This window comes from Aquarana catesbeiana, linkage group LG01, assembly GCF_042186555.1.
Source record: "Aquarana catesbeiana isolate 2022-GZ linkage group LG01, ASM4218655v1, whole genome shotgun sequence".
In the NCBI taxonomy this organism is placed as follows: domain Eukaryota; kingdom Metazoa; phylum Chordata; class Amphibia; order Anura; family Ranidae; genus Aquarana; species Aquarana catesbeiana.
Genome location: NC_133324.1, coordinates 42,767,598 through 42,783,989, shown reverse-complemented (window position 1 = coordinate 42,783,989; position 16,392 = coordinate 42,767,598).

The following is a 16,392-nucleotide window of genomic DNA, read 5'->3' as shown; positions in this document are numbered from 1 at the left end:
ACTTCATGCTTCCTGCTGCTGACCTGCTCTATGGAGATGGAGATTTCAGGTTCCAACAGGACTTGGCGCCTGCACACAGCGCAAAATCTACCCGTGCCTGGTTTACGGACCATGGTATTTCTGTTCTAAATTGGCCAGCCAACTCCCCTGACCTTAGCCCCATAGAAAATCTGTGGGGTATTGTGAAAAGGAAGATGCAGAATGCCAGACCCAACAACGCAGAAGAGTTGAAGGCCACTATCAGAGCAACCTGGGCTCTCATAACACCTGAGCAGTGCCAGAAACTCATCGACTCCATGCCACGCCGCATTAATGCAGTAATTGAGGCAAAAGGAGCTCCAACCAAGTATTGAGTATTGTACATGCTCATATTTTTCATTTTCATACTTTTCAGTTGGCCAACATTTCTAAAAAATCCCTTTTTTGTATTAGCCTTAAGTAATATTCTAATTTTGTGACACACGGAATTTTGGATTTTCATTTGTTGCCACTTCAAATCATCAAAATTAAATGAAATAAACATTTGAATGCATCAGTCTGTGTGCAATGAATAAATATAATGTACAAGTTACACCTTTTGAATGCAATTACTGAAATAAATCAAGTTTTTCAAAATATTCTAATTTACTGGCTTTCACCTGTATACTCCTCCATAGAGTTGTGCTAAACAACCCCCGTTTCGGTTCTCACCAGAACTCCCAAACTTGGAAAAAGTTTGGACCTGAACTTCGAGCCCTATTAAGCTATTAAAGACTGCCCACCACTGCAGAAGGGCGGTTCTATTACGCGAAATGACGTACCTGCACGCAGCGGTGGGAGTGTGCACCTGAGTCCGGCTGACTCGATGTCCGCCGGCCACCCGCGATCACTCCACAGAGAGGCAGAACGGGGATCCGCCTATGTAAAGGCAGATCCCCGTTCTGACAGGAGACAACACTGAGATCTGCTGTTCCTAGTGATCCCATCCCCCACACAGTTAGAACACACCCAGGGAACACAGTTAACCCTTTGATCGCCCCCTAGTGTTAACCCCTTCCCTGCCAATGTCATTTATACATTAATCAGTGCATTTTTTTAGCCATGATCACTTTAATAATGTCACTGGTCCCCAAAAAGTGTCACTTGGGGTCAGATTTGTCTGCCGAAATGTTGCAGTTCCGCTAAAAGACACAGATTGCTGCCATTACCAGTAAAAACAATAAAAAAAGACCATAAATCTATCCCCTATTTTGTAGACGCTATAACTTTTGCGCAAACCAACCAAAAAACATGTAAAAGCATACATAGTGGCCTAAACTGATAAACATTTTTTTTTCTTTTATTTTGGATATGTATTATAGCAGAAACATTTTTGGTCTTTTTTATAGCACAAAAAATAAAAACCGCAGAGGTGATCAAATACCACCAAAAGTTTGTGAGAAAAAATTACACCAATTTTGTTTGGGCACAACATCGCGTGACCGCGCAATTGTCAGTTAAAGCGATGCAGTGCCATATTGCAAAAAATGGCCTGGTCATTAACGGAGTAAATCTTTCCAGGGCTAAAGTGGTTAAAGTCTATGGCACCCGAACTTGAAAAATCAAAAGTCCCTATTTTGAAGGCTTATATAAGTTATTGGACATAAAAAGGATATGGGGGCCCGGGTACTGCCCTGGGGGACATGTATCAAAGCAATTTTTTTAAAGGATCGTTTTTAAAGGAGCAGTATTTTAACCAGTAGCCGACCAGCCACCGTCATTATACTGTGGCAGGTCGGCTCTTATGGGCAAATCGCTATAGGTATACATCGGGCGCGCGGCTGCCTAGGGGGCGCGTGCGCACCCGGCGCACCCGTGGCAATCGTATTCGCTTCAGAACCGATCAGTCTCCAGGTCCAGGCCAATGATTTCTGGCCTGGACCTGGTGATCGGTTTTGGTGAATGAAAGACTGTCCTCTGCCTGTAAGTGTAAACACAGGCAGGGGAAATTATGTCATCTCCACTCATGGAATCCTTTTTGGTTCCAGAGAGAGGAGAGAGGACATCTAACCGTGAGTTGCACAACACTACACTAACACCAGTACACATAGACATACTTGTCACCCCCTGATTGCCCCCCGATCACCCCCAGTTAACCCCTGTCACTGTGTCACCAATTGCAGTTTTCAGATTTTTCACTGATCACTGCTTTGGTGTCATTTGTGACACTAATAAGTGCTAGGGCAGTTAGTAGTAGGCCCCGGTAGGTCTAGGGTATGCCCCTAAACCCCCCTAATAAAGGTTTAACCCCTTAGTCACACCCATTTAACCCCCTCACCACCTGTCACCAGTGTCACTAATATAGTGTATAGATCTATTTTCTGATCGCAGTATTAGTGTCACGGGTTAGCCAGTTAGTTTGTTAGTTTCACAGTATTTTATAGCGTCAGGGTACCCCCATATATTACCGAATAAAGGTTTTAAGCCCTTGATCACCCCCAGTTAACCCTTTCACCCCCTGTCACCAGTGATCACCATATTAGTGTCACGGGTGATGCTGGTTAGTTAGTTATTTTTTATAGCGTCAGGGCACCCGCCATATATTACCTAATAAAGGTTTAACCCCCTGATTGCCCGGTGAGTGACATCAGTTTTTAGTGTCAGTTAGGGTCAGCCCCAGGCAGCGTCAGATTAGTGCCAGTAGCGCTAATACCCACGCATGCACTGCTCCCAATGACAGGGAGCAGTGATCTCTGTCATGTCACAAAGCAGAATGAGGAAATGCCTTGTTTACAAAGGCATCTCCCCATTCTACGTCTCGGTAACATGATCCTGCACCCGCAACAACCCTCAATAGTGTGAACTTAGCCCTAGACCCAGTGATGTAATCTCTAGGTCTTTGTTTCCTCTATGCACTGCAGGCAGACCATAGCTAGTTGGAGGGACCAGCAGGGTGCTGTACATAGCCTCCTGAACAAAGGCGTATCTCAAAGTATCTCTCCACTGCCGTACGATACATGATCTAGCCGCGTTAATAAGATGGCGCAAAATTAATTTACTATATGTTTCCCCCGGTATGTTTGAGACATGTAACAAAAATAGGGCTGGATCTTCTGGGAGGTTATACTCAGTAAATTTCTGTGCTATCCGCCGTATCTCCCTCCAGAAGTACTCCAGTTTTGGGCAGGACCAAAAGAACGTGGAGTAGAGTCCCTCTTTCCTCCTGACACCTCCAACATTTGTCCGGGATCTCCGGAAAGAATTTATTAAGTAATGAGGGTTACGGTACCATCTTGTCATTATTTTAAAATTAGTTTATTGGATTCTTGTGGATATTGAAGATTTCAACGCAAGATTTACTATCTGCCTATGTTGTGCCTGGGTGAACATCCTGTCTAATGTCATTTCCCACTTCCTTATATATGGAGGGACATAATCCTCTTGGGGGCAACCAGTAATGCATACATTTGCAAGATTAAATGAGAGCAAGGCCCTGTCCCCTCACATAGTTGTTCTAAGGGTGTCAATGTTCGTTGAAATCTGTCTGGAGGTGGGAGAGTGTTAAGGAAATGTCGCAACTGGGCTGCACTCCAGAAATCAAGACAGAAACGGTCGTTGGATGAGGTTAGTTCAGGTAATGAGGGCCATGTCCCAGTCGCTATTTGTATAAAATGCGAGGCCTGAAAACACTGTGAGTCTAAAAGTTTCCAGAAGGGTCCCTCCTGTAGTCCCGGAGGGAAATGAGGATTCCCTACAATAGGGTACAGGGAGGAGTTGACAGATGATAATAAAGTGGTGGAACATATTCGGGAGCAAATACGCAGGGTAGGGCCCAAGGTTGGGTGCTTTTTGAGAGCTGAACTCAGGTCTCCAAAGCACCAAACCACACGACGCAATGGGACCTCACACTGTGATTGCTCGACTTTTGGCCATATTTTAAAGCTTGCATGCCTACACCAGTCTACTAGTCGCGCCATATGAGCCGCCTGATAATATTTCTGCATATCGGGTACCGCTACCCCCCCATATTGTTTAGGCATTGTCACTAAACGGCGTTGAATTCTGGGCCTTTTATGGGCCCAAATGAATTCAGTTATCATCTTATTAGTCTGTTTAAAGAATTCTGGGGGTATATGAATGGGTAGAGTTTGAAAAAGATAGGAAAATTTAGGCAATACTGACATTTTTATTATGTTACATCTAACGAACCAAAAGAAAAGGCCCTGATGCCATTTAGAGAGTAATGCCCCATACACACGGTCGGATTTTCCGATGGAAAATGTCCAATCGGAGCGTGTTGTCAGAAATTCCGACCGTGTGTGGGCTCCATCGGACATTTTCCATCGGATTTTCCGACACACAAAGTTGGAGAGCAGGAGATAAAATTTTCCGACAACAAAATCCGTTGTCGGAAATTCCGATCCTGTGTACACAAATCCGACGGACAAAGTGCCACGCATGCTCAGAATAAATAAAGAGATGAAAGCTATTGGCCACTGCCCCGTTTATAGTCCCGACGTACGTGTTTTACGTCACCGCGTTTAGAACGATCGGATTTTACGACAACTTTGTGTGACCGTGTGTATGCAAGACAAGTTTGAGCCAACATCCGTTGGAAAAAATCCTAGGATTTTGTTGTCGGAATGTCCGAACAAAGTCCGACCGTGTGTATGGGGCATAAGACTTTCACTCTACTCAGTAGAGGTGGGAAATTCAATTCAAAGGTTTGGTCCAATTTAGGTGGAATCAATGTGCCCAGGTATTTGATGCCCGTATAGGTCCATCTAAACTTAAAATTCATTTTTAAAGCGTTAATTTGAGTCGTAGTCATAGATACACCCATTGCCTCTGACTTGGACATATTAATTTTTAAATTGGACAGTGCACCATATTGGTCCAATTCTCTTAGTAGGTTCGGCATAGATATAACAGGATTAGTAAGGAAGAATAAAAGATCATCTGCATATGCGGATACTTTATGATGTAAATCTCCAGTTATTAACCCCCTAATATCCGGGTTTTGCCTGACCTTACAAAGAAATGGCTCTAAGGTGATAGCAAAAAGGAGTGGTGATAAAGGGCACCCTTGGCGGGTGCCATTAGAGATAGAAAAAGATTCAGATAGAACTCCATTTGCTTTTATTTGTGCCTCCGGCCTTGTGTATATGCTCGAGATCCACCCTACCATCCTCTCCCCTACACCCACATATCGTAGGACTGAGAACATAAAAGACCAATTGACCCGGTCGAATGCCTTTTCGGCATCCGTTCCCAGGAACACAGTGGATGTTTTAGAGTCACCGGCTACGTGGACTAGATTCAGAGTTTTAATGGTATTATCACAGGCCTCCCGCGTTGGAATGAAGCCTACCTGGTCTGGGTGTACTAATGCAGACAAATGTGGTTGTATACGCGTGGCTAATATTTTTGTAAATAACTTAAGATCTACATTCAATAATGAAATGGGGCGATAGCTGCCACATATTGATGGGTCCTTATCCTCCTTCGGAATAACGGTGATATGTGCTTTCAGGGTTTCTGGAGTAAATCCTGTCCCGTGTCCCATTGCATTAAATGTTTGTACCATCTGCTTACCCAACTGAGGGAAAAATGTCTGGTAGTATTTATGTGTAAAGCCATCCGGACCCGGAGCTTTCCCTGGTTTGGATGTCTTGATGGCCCCTTGCAATTCCTCTAAGGTAAAAGCAACGTCCAACTCGAATCTGCTCTGTCAATTGAGAAATACCTGAAGAGGAAATATATTCCTCCATGATATTTTGAGGTTGTGATCTGGTAGGCAAATTATATAAAGATTGGTAAAATCTACAAAAGGTTGAGACAATCTGGGAGGGAAGGCGTACTTTTCTACCTTCGGGGTCCACTAAGTGGGGGACATAGGATTGAGTCCTCTGTTCCTGTAAAGCTCTAGCCAGCGAACAGCCGCATTTGTCTCCTGTTTCATAATAATATTTCCGGCATCTCTGAAGTGCTGCTTTAGCTCTATGTTGGAGTAACTCTGTCACTTGTCTACGCAATTTAAGGAGTTCTGTCTCCTCCGTGCACCTCGTGTTCTGTTTATGTTGGGACTCTAACATCTGTATATCTGTCAGTAATTGGGTCAATTGGGCCTCCCTTTCCTTTTTTATTCTGGACCCATGCTTAATGAGTACCCCTCTTATTACCGTTTTGTGCGCTTCCCAGATTATCCCTGCATCTGTCTCCTCTACAGTTTTATATTGAAAATAATACTGCAATTCCTTAATAACGTCCTCAACCATCATCTTATCTTCCATCAAACTCTCATTTAATCGCCACTGTCTCCTCTTGTCAGAGGAATACTCATTCATAGTTAATGTCAGTGAGACCGGGGCATGGTCTGACCATGTGATACTCCCTATAGCCACCTCTTTAACCGCTGTTAACATACTCTGTGGAGTGAAAAATAAGTCAGTTCTAGAATATGCTTTATGTGGCACTGAATAGAAGGTGTAGTCTCTTTTGTCGGGGTGATACGCTCTCCATGCGTCAGTAAGTTGGTGATTAGGGATGAGCCGAACACCCCCCGGTTCGGTTCGCACCAGAACCTGCGAACGGACCGAAAGTTCGCACGAACGTTAGAACCCCATTGACGTCTATGGGACTCGAACGTTCGAAATCAAAAGTGCTCATTTTAAAGGCTAATTTGCATGGTATTGTCCTAAAAAGGGTTTGGGGACCCGGGTCCTACCCCAGGGGACATGTATCAATGCAAAAAAAACTTTTAAAAACGGCCGTTTTTTCGGGAACAGTGATTTTAATGATGCTTAAAGTAAAAAAAAAAAGTGAAATATTCCTTTAAATATCGTACCTGAGGGGTGTCTATAGTATGCCTGTAAAGTGACGTGTGTTTCCCGTGTTTAGAACAGTCCCTGCACCAAATGTCATTTTTAAAGGAAAAAATCTCATTTAAAACTGCTTGCGGGTTTAATGTAATGTCGGGTCCTGGCAATATGGATGAAAATCAGTGAGACAAACGGCATGGGTACCCCCCAGTCCATTACCAGGCCCTTTGGGTCTTGTATGGTTATTAAGGGGAACCCCGCACCCAAATTAAAATAAGGAAAGGTGTGGGGCCACCAGGCCCTATATACTCTGAACAGCAGTATACAGGCTGTAGGTTTGTTGTTAAGTAGAATCTCTTTGTAATTTTGAACGGGTACATTTTTAACGTGTTTAGCTCCAGCCAAAAAATCTTTTTTAAGCTTTTTGGAAAACATAGGGAAGGGTTATCACCCCTGTGACATTTGTTTTGCTGTCTTTCCTCCTCTTCAGAAGATTTCACCTCACTTTTTGTCCCAATGGATTGGAAAGCATCAGTGGAAAGGAGAAATGTTTTTCCCATATTAACTCTTACAGGAGAGAATTTCCCTTCCTAGGGGTAGATTTATTCTCACTTCCTGTTGTCTCCTTCCGTTTGCAAGTAGGAGTCGTTTGTAAGTTAGTTGTTTGAAAGTAGGGTCCTGCCCTATATACTCAGCAGAAATTTGGGCCTTAGGTGTTGCTGTGGCCACAACACTGTAAGCCCTCACAGGGCTCTGCTGTGAAATATTAGATCAAGAATTGTAATTACATGCCCCTGTTGAACAGGAGCTGAAAAATTAGGCCTTAGGCACTGGTGCTGGTGCCACAACACTGCAACCCCTCACAGACACTCTAGTTGGAATGCAGGAACGAGCCCTGCTGCAAAGTATTGCATCAAAAATTGTAATTACACGCCCCTGTTAAACAGGGGCTGAAAAATTGTGCCTTAGGCACTGGTGGTGGCGCCCAGAACCAAAAATGCTCTTACAAGCTATCAGCGTGATGATTGAGGAGGAAGAGGATAATTACTCAGGAATAGTCACTCAGCATCAGCATAGGCAGTCTTTGAAGGGATCTGAGATTTCAAAAAAAATTATTCGGTTACATCAGCATCAGGTGCTTGGTAGCTGGTGGTGATCCAAGACTCATTCATTTTTATGAAGGTCAGTCGATCGACCGAGTCAGTGGACAGACGCACCCTGTGATCGGTTACCACGCCTCCAGCAGCACTGAATGTGCGTTCCGAAAGAACGCTGGATGCAGGACAGGCCAGTAGCTCAATTGCATACTGTGCAAGCTCTGGCCAGTGATCCATCCTCAAGACCCAGTAACCCAGAGGATTTTCGGTGGGAAAGGTGTCCAAGTCTGATCTTGCCCCTAGGTATTCCTGCACCATGTAAAACAGACGCTGGCGATGGTTGCTGGAACCAATCATACCTTGGGGCTGCGGACCAAAAAATTGTCTGAACGCATCGGTCAGACGGCCACCTTCTCCACTGCTCCTTCTTTGACTGACCGAAGCCTCAGCAACACGTTGTCCAGAAACAGGAGTTTGTAACCTCCCCATGAATACGAGGATCCTTACGCAGGCTTTGCAGGATCAGGGAGGCCATGCAGCGTAGATTTGCTGAGGTATTCGGTCCGGAGTCCTCTGGGTCACTAAGGACGACATGGTCCGCAGCCACCTCCTCCCAGCCACGTACAAGTCCATATGTTTCTTGGGACTGATCCCTTAAAGACTGCTGCTGATGCTGAGTGCCAGGCTCCACCTCCATACTGACACAATCTTCCTCCTCCTCCTCCTCCTCCTCTTCCTCCTCGTCCTCTTCCTGTGTGATCGGCGGGCACGCAGGAACACTGTCTGGATAAAGGGGGCCTTGAGAGCTAAGGAAGTCCTCCTCTTCCTGCCTCTGTTCTGCCTCAAGTGCCCTGTCCATTATTCCACGCAGCGTGTGCTCCAACAGGTGGACAAGGGGGACAGTGTCACTGATGCATGCACTGTCACTGCTCACCATCCTCGTGGCCTCCTCAAATGGTGACAGGACAGTGCATGCATCCCTGATCATGGCCCACTGGCGTGGGGAAAAAAAACCAAGCTCCCCTGACCCTGTCCTGGTGCCATAGTCGCACAGGTACTCATTGATGGCCCTCTGCTGCGTGTGCAGCCGCTGCAGCATGGCCAACGTTGAGTTCCACCTGGTGGGCATGTCACAGATTAGGCGGTTCTTGGGCAGGTTAAACTCCTTTTGGAGGTCCGTCAGCCGAGCACTGGCATTATATGACCGGCGGAAATGCACACAGACTTTCCTGGCCTGCCTCAGGACATCCTGTAAGCCCGGGTACCTGCCCAAGAACCGCTGCACCACCAAGTTAAGGACGTGAGCCAAACAGGGCACATGGGTCATTTGTCCCTGTCGGAGGGCAGAGAGGAGGTTGGTTCCATTGTCGCAAACCACCATTCCTGCCTTAAGTTGGCGTGGCGTCAACCACCTCTGAACCTGCCCCTGCAGAGCTGACAGAACCTCTGCCCCACTGTGGCTCCTGTCCCCCAAGCACACCAGCTCAAGCACCGCATGGCATCTTTTGGCCTGCGTACTTGCGTAGCCCCTTGAACGACTACGGAGCACCGCTTATTCCGAGGAAGAGGCCATGGAGGAAGAAGAAGAGGAGGGGGTGGAGGAGAGAGGTGTGTCACAATCATTAGCATTTTGGAGGCGTGGTGGCGGAACAACCTCCAACACTACTGCACCTTGTCCTGCATCCTTCCCAGCTGCCAGCAGAGTCACCCAATGCGCCGTGAAACTTAGGTAACGTCCCTGTCCATGCCTGCTGGACCATGAGTCAGCGGTAATATGCACCTTACCGCTGACCGCCCTGTCCAGCGAGGCATGGACATTGCCTTCCACATGCTGGTAGATAGCCGGAATCGCCTTCCGTGAGAAAAAGTGGCGTTTGGGTACCTGCCACTGAGGAACTGCACATTCCACAAACTCACGGAAGGGGGCAGAGTCTACCAACTGAAAAGGCAGCAGTTGAAGTGCTAGCAATTTTGCCAAGCTAGCATTCAACCGCTGGGCATGTGGATGGCTGGGAGCAAACTTCTTTCGGCGGTGCAGCAGCTGGGGCAGAGAAATTTGCCTGGTACAATCTGACGTCGGTGTACCAAAATCAGATTGCCCACAAGTACGTGGCTGTGACACACCTAATTCTACACCTTCATTCCTCTCAGTGCAGGTCTCAGAGAGGACTGAAGGTCTAGTGGGGTTGGAAATCTCAGCTGATGAGGAGCAAGCAGAGGTCCTCTTTGTTCTTTGGTGTGGGTCTTTTAGATGCGCTTGCCAACGAACTGCATGGCAGGTCAACATATGTCTGGTCAAGCATGTGGTACCCAAGGGGGAGATGTTTTGGCCACGCGAGATACGCTTGAGACATATGTTGCAAATAGCAGCGGTGCGATCTGATGCACTCGTCTCAAAAAAGGCCCACACCAAAGAACTTTTTGAATAACGCGCAGAGACTGCAGCGCCCTGCACATGTGGAGCTTTGGGGTGTGATGCAGTCAATGTGCTGCCCTTAGGCTGGCCCCTGGAGGGCATCCTGCCTCGTTGGTGATGTGCCGCCGCCTCCTCCTCCTCCTCCTCCTCCTCTTCTCTCCTATCAGGCACCCACGTTGAGTCAGTGACCTCATCATCCCCTCCCTCCTCATCACTGGAGCAAACCTGGCAGTATGCTGCAGCAGGGGGAGCATGACTGCCAGATTGCTGTCCTTCTTGGGCACCCCCTCTGTCCGTGCTCGTGTTACTGCCTTCATCAAGCTCAGTATCATCATCAGAGCCTTCCAAACGCTGGGCATCCTCCTGGAGCATGTACCCAACACTGTGGTCAAACAGTTCGAGGGACTCCTCAGGAGGACATGGTGGGGCTAGGGAAGGAGTCACTGATGACATTGAGCCGAGGGAAGAGGCCGCTGCTTTGCCAGACAAAGTACCCTGGGCATGGGTGAGAGAGGATGAGGAGGATGAGGACGGCTTGGTCATCCACTCGACCAAGTCTTCCGCATGTTGCGGCTCAACATGGCCAGCAGCCGAAAAAAAGGCCAAGCGTGTCCCATGGCCACGTGCTGATGAAGATGCACCGTCTCCACGACCAGCACTAGACACAGAGCCTGCTTGCCCTCTCTTATTGGCTTGTGATTGTCTGCCTCTCCTTCTTGGCCTTACTGATGTACTGATACTGCAGCTAGCAAAATCAACTGCCTGCCTGTAGTATGAGAACACCACCAACCTTCTACAGGTAGCTTTAGCTGAACACTGTGAGGTGGACGCACCCCACTAACTTGTAGGTTTAGCAGAACACTGTGAGCAGGACGCACTGCACTAACTGTAAATAGTCTAGCTGCCTGACTGTGGTACTAATAGGATCAAAAGAACACCAGCAATTTTATTTAAAATACTGTAACAAGACAAGCCTGCCTGTCAGTAAGAAGATAACAGGAACGGATCTAGCTGAACACTGTGAGCAGGACGCACCCCACTAGCTTGTAGGTTTAGCTGAACACTGTGAGGTGGACGCACCCCACTAACTTGTAGGTTTTGCTGAACACTGTGAGCAGCACGCACCCCACTAACTTGTAGGTTTAGCAGAACACTGTGAGCAGGACGCACTGCACTAACTGTAAATAGTCTAGCTGCCTGACTGTGGTACTAATAGGATCAAAAGAACACCAGCAATTTTCTTCAGGTAGCTGTATTTACTGTAACAAGACAAGCCTGCCTGTCAGTAAGAAGATAACAGAAACGGATCTAGCTGAACACTGTGAGCAGGACGCACTACACTAGCTTGTAGGTTTAGCTGAACACTGTGAGGTGGACGCACCCCACTAACTTGTAGGTTTAGCTGAACACTGTGAGCAGGATGCAACCCCACTAACTTGTAGGTTTAGCAGAACACTGTGAGCAGGACGCACTGCACTAACTGTAAATAGTCTAGCTGCCTGACTGTGGTACTAATAGGATCAAAAGAACACCAGCAATTTTATTTAAAATACTGTAACAAGACAAGCCTGCCTGTCAGTAAGAAGATAACAGGAACGGATCTAGCTGAACACTGTGAGCAGGACGCACCCCACTAGCTTGTAGGTTTAGCTAAACACTGTGAGGTGGACGCACCCCACTAACTTGTAGGTTTTGCTGAACACTGTGAGCAGCACGCACCCCACTAACTTGTAGGTTTAGCAGAACACTGTGAGCAGGACGCACTGCACTAACTGTAAATAGTCTAGCTGCCTGACTGTGGTACTAATAGGATCAAAAGAACACCAGCAATTTTCTTCAGGTAGCTGTATTTACTGTAACAAGACAAGCCTGCCTGTCAGTAAGAAGATAACAGAAACGGATCTAGCTGAACACTGTGAGCAGGACGCACCACACTAGCTTGTAGGTTTAGCTGAACACTGTGAGGTGGACGCACCCCACTTACTTGTAGGTTTAGCAGAACACTGTGGGCAGGACGCACTGCACTAACTGTAAATATTCTAGCTGCCTGACTGTGGTACTAATAGGATCAAAAGAACACCAGTAATTTTCTTCAAAATACTGTAACAAGACAAGCCTGCCTGTCAGTAGGAATATAACAGGAACGGATCTAGCTGAACACTGTGAGCAGGACGCACTGCACTAAATGTAAATAGTCTAGCTGCCTGACTGTGGCACTAATAGGATCAAAAGAACACCAGTAATTTTCTTCAAAATACTGTAACAAGACAAGCCTGCCTGTCAGTAGGAATATAACAGGAACGGATCTAGCTGAACACTGTGAGCAGGACGCACTGCACTAAATGTAAATAGTCTAGAAGATAACAGGAACGGATCTAGCTAAACTGAATACAGTGTATATATATATATATATATATGCAACACCTGGGATGCATATATATACACAATACACTTTAAGTGCAGCTAACTGACTGACTGTCCTGCCTAATCTAGCTAACTAAAATGAAATGACACTGTCTCTCTCTCTCTCTCTCTAAGCACACCGGAACACACTGCACAGGGCCGCCGTGCAGGCAGCCTTATATAGTGTGGGGCGTGTACTAAATCCCCTGAGCCATAATTGGCCAAAGCCTCCTTGGCTTTGGCCAATTATGGCTCTCTGTTAAGGCGGCGCTGTGATTGGCCAAGCATGCGGGTCATAGTGCATGCTTGGCCAATCATCAGCAAGCAATGCACTGCGATGCCGCAGTGAATTATGGGCCGTGACGCGCCACACGAATTTGGCGCGAACGGCCCATATCGTTCGCAATTCGGCGAACGATCGAACAGCCGATGTTCGAGTCGAACATGGGTTCGACTCGAACATGGGTTCGACTCGAACACGAAGCTCATCCCTATTGGTGATTATGCAATATTTGTAAGACTCGTTTGCGTAGACCTGTAGCTACCGAGGAGCTTCCTCCTGATGTATCCATCTTCGGGTCTAGGGGAAGATTAAAATCACCCCCCAAGATAAGTTTACCGTCAGTAAATTTCATGAGCTTATTAATAGTAGCGCAGATAAATTGATCTTGATTATTATTGGGGGCATATATCGTGGCAAAGTCACTTTTATGCCACCCATCATCCCTTTGAGGAACAGAAATCTGCCCTCTATATCTGTTTTTTTGTCTATTAATGTCCAGGAAATTCGTCTTGAAACCAATATAGAGACCCCTCTTGATTTAGCTGCCCTATTAAATGCATGATATGCATAGGGGTAGAAGTTGTTCTTAAGAATTGGTACCTTACCCTCTCTGAAATGGGTTTCCTGAATTACGCCACATCCGTGTGTGAGTGTTTCAAATCTTGCATTAAAATCTTCCTTTTCTCCGGTACATTAAGCCCTTTCGCATTTAGAGAAGTGACCTTTAAAGCCTCCATCCCCCCCACCAAAAAGCAACAGAAAAGAAAAAAAAAAAAAAGGAGAAAGAAAAAGGAACAATAAGAAAAAAAGAACAAAAAGGGTTCTAATAACCCTAATGTGTTACGTGGGGTTTACTCTCCCCCCCCCCCGTATCTCCCTCCGACAGATGAAGGGATAAAAGAGTATCTTTCTTAACGCACTCAACTCCCCCTACCCTAAGTGAGTACTAACCTACTATGGGGGATTGATTGTGCATGAACCCGGGAGGGGAGCTCCCGGCCCTCCCTCCCGCTCCTGCTACTTATATCATCGCCTCAATATGTGTTTATATCTCTAAATCAATACCTGTACATTTATATTCTCAACCGTTCTATATTATCAATTTCTTGCCCATTACTCTATTTCATATGATCTTTATGAAAGTAAAACTTATATCAACATACCGCCCTCAAAGGAAGAGAGTCCGGGGAGAAGAAGCTTTCCCTTCCATCGCTGCAATATGTCATGGGGTATAGTGCCCTATAGTGTCCCCCACCCTCGTCTCCCCTTTCCCTATCTCCCTACCCCACCCTGTCTACTTCCACAGAGAAATATGTCAACTACATAATAACCCTCCCCCCTAAACAAAAAAAAAAAAAAAGGCACAGCACCCCCCCACACCCCCCACCCCCCCTTCCTATACCCCTTCAGCCTGTCCCTCTCCCTAACACATTCCTGCTACTCTCTAATGTCACTTCTCAGGCCCTTCTGTTATCCTACTCCATTATTTGCTAGCTTCTGCTCTTTTAGCCTTCCCTCTGCCAATTCCATGCAACCTCCCCTTTGTGTCTATTTATAAATCTATAAATTAAGTAGGTGACTATGAATTAAAAACCTCTCCTTTAGTGATTATCTTTATTATTGTTCTCTTGTACATATGTGTTGTGTTCCTTTGTGTCTTAGTGTTAAACAGTGTCGGCTCTACCAAGTCTGTGTTACTAATTCCCTTTTATCTAATCTTCAAACACCAAAACTGAAAAATAAAACAACCCCACAGGGGATCTAGTGCAAGAAAAAAAAAATGAGAAAAAAAAAAGGAAAAAAAAAAACACGCAGGAGTCAAGTACAAAAAAAACAACCCACAGGGGGTCTAGTAAAAAGACCCACAAGGGGTCTAGTGTAAAAAAAAAAAAGGCCTACAAGGGATCTAGTGAAAAAACCCACAGGGGGTCTAGTGAACAAAAAAAGAAAGAAAAAAAAAGTGAGAAAAAAACACAGGGGATCATGCACAAAAAAAGACCCACAGGGGGTCTAGTGAAAAAACCCACAGGGGGTCTAGTGCAAAAAAAAGAAAAGAGAAAAAAGTGAGAAAAAACACACAGGGGGTCATGCACAAAAAAAAGGACCCACAGGGGGTCTAGCGAAAAAACCCACAGGGGGTCAAATGCAAAAAAAGAAAAAGAAGAAAAAAAAAAAGTGAAAAAACCCTCACAGGGGGTCTAGTGAAAAAAAAAAAGGGCGCAATACTCCGTGCATATGTGTGTAGCTAAAACCTGCATGGATAAAGATACGGGGAGGGCTGTGTTGTATGGCCTTCCTTTTTCATATATTAGGTGTAGTTTTCCTTGTGCTGTCTCGTGCAGTCCCCTCTACTCCCTACCCCCTCTACTCCCCCCCTTCCCTCCAGTGCACCCCAGATCCTCTATTCAACCATCATAACACCTTTCTTATCGTCAACAAAAGAGAAGTTGGATAAGAATTCAAACAACAAAAAACATTTCCATTTAGGCTTATAACATGAATCCAAATATTCAGTTCAGTACCCCTGTTAGAGGAAAAAAAGAAGGGAGTGGCATATACTTATGTATTAATAAAATGAGGATCTATATATCCCCTTCCTCTTCCCTCCCAGGGAAGGTGTGGTGATCCTTATGTGCTATCTCGTGCAATCCCTCTTACCCCTTACCCCTTTACCCCCCCCCTCCAGCACATCCCAGATCCTCTATATATCCACCATATCACCTGTCTTGTCATCAATACATTAGAATAATAAAGTAATAAAAATTCAAAACATAAACATTTCCAGCCCGACTTATAAGTCCCAAAGTTCAATCCAATACATCTGCTGGAGAAAAGAAGGAATTGGCATATACTTATGTGTATCCTTATATATAAAATAGAAAAAAAACAAAAACAAAAAAAACCCAAGGATCTGAATGACTCCCTCCCCCTTCGTCATCAAGAAGGGGGAGGGAGGTCCCCCAATGGGCAGAAAAGGGAATGGTGAGAGAGATGGGACCACCCAGTACCCCCCCAAAGCAGACAAAACAAAAAAAAACAACAGGGGGTCTAGTGAAAAAAAACCCACAGGGGGTCTAGTGCAAAAATAAAAAAAACAGCCCCCTGGTTTCATTCTTCTAGCTTCTCCTCCGAATCTCCCCTCCGTTATATTCACAGTTTCACTTTCCTGTTTATGATACTATGTTCTCCCTATTTTCTGGGCACTCTTGGGACCAACGGCAACCAGTCTGGAACCTCAAATGGATCAACACCCAGAAGCGAAAAAAGGTCTGATAAGTCTGCTCTGGAACGCAACCAGAAAGATAGAGTGCCCTTTTTTATCAGCACTGAAATTGGGAACCTCCACCGATATGTCCCACCCCAGTCTCGTACCTGCTCTAATAATGGGCGTAGTAGGGTTCTGCGCTGCAATGT